This window comes from Octodon degus, unplaced genomic scaffold (genome assembly GCF_000260255.1).
Source record: "Octodon degus isolate 3935 unplaced genomic scaffold, OctDeg1.0 scaffold00157, whole genome shotgun sequence".
Classification (NCBI taxonomy): domain Eukaryota; kingdom Metazoa; phylum Chordata; class Mammalia; order Rodentia; family Octodontidae; genus Octodon; species Octodon degus.
This window is the reverse complement of record NW_004524733.1, coordinates 4653137-4654517: the sequence shown is the minus strand read 5'-3', so window position 1 is coordinate 4654517 and position 1381 is coordinate 4653137. Positions and strand designations below refer to the sequence as shown.

At 38.5% G+C, this 1381-nt stretch overlaps 1 pseudogene; it reads right to left on the bottom strand.

The window, feature by feature from the left end:
• Positions 1 to 440: 440 nt before the first annotated feature.
• LOC101592494 lies at positions 441 to 1059 on the bottom strand (annotated as a pseudogene).
• Between the last annotated feature and the right edge of the window lie 322 nt (positions 1060 to 1381).

Sequence of the window (1381 nt, the reverse complement as noted above, 5' to 3'; positions counted from 1 at the left end):
AGGCACTTTAATCCGCTGAGCTATTTGGCCGGCCCTGTACATAAATTTATCTTCGTATGATTTATCCCATATTTTGATTGAATAGTCAATATAAAATCACTAAATACTTACATTAAATTCCATATTACATATTACTTTGTTTTGTTTGCTTTTTAAAAACATCCATGAACTCACTGAAAGTGGTCAAAGCAACAAAGGCAGTAATGTATTAACTTTTGAAGCACACATGATGGTCTATCCATCAGTTCCACTGGGCTTAACATTTCACTGAAGATAGTTCATTATTAACAGATTACACAGAAATAAATACCTTAGAACCAAATCGAACTGCCTTAATAAATTACAATCATGCTAATGAAAATTTCTTGGAGGGTTATAACCCAAATCCACGCCAAGGGACAATCTTCCGAAAACCTGGAATGTAAAATATTGCATTCAATTTATATATCGTCAATGTCTCCGTCCGCATCTCCAGTGACCTCAAACTGCATTTCATCAGCAACTCCAGGACCAAATGCGTCAGTTTCCTTGATCTTAGCACGCTCAGGAAGCTCGCCACATGCTTTTAGACTTCTTGATTCACCCGCACTGTATTTGAGAAGCACATCAACTTTGTTATCTTGGTAATCTTGGAGACCAACCAGTATGATGTCTGAGGTATTTGTCCAAATCTTTTTTTCTCAGGACCCTTCTGATGTGACATAACCTCTTCACTTCGCTTCTAATAGTCCGTTTCCCAACTTCTTGATTCCCTGAGCATATTCTGCCTGTCCTCTTTGAACACCAATTCATCATTTCAGATTCATTCTCGTTCTTACCTCTGCGTCTGTTTTTACCTCTGTATCTTTATTTTGGGGCCTGGTGGTAAGGACGATGAGCGGCTTCTCTGATTTCCCGGGTGCCTGCGGTGTGGACACTCCTCCGAGGGATGCGACAGGTGCAGCGAAGGAGTGCGCGGGTCTAGGCTCGCGTGCAGGCTGAGCTGAGGGCGCAGGAGTAGCGGCCAGGTTCTGCCGCCATCCGCTTGCGCCCACGCTCAGCAGCAGCAAATCTCAACATTACCAGCAAATGTAATCTTACTCAAGTTAACTTTTAATAAAAAATATATTTTTGATGTCGGGCTAACGAAAGCTAACTAAAATCAAACTATTTCACAATAACTGTGAAAATTATCAATTTTTCATACCTACGTCTTGTAATCTGAGCAAACACTTTAAAGATAACATTACACATTATAATACCCGTTGCCCACTTCCTATTATCTTGTTTTGAAATTCTATATCATTGTTTTTATTTCTTTCATTAGAATAAAAAATGAAGAAAATAATTTTAATTAAAATTCTTTTAATTTTCAGAGTCAAATTGTTATCCAGATATGTTG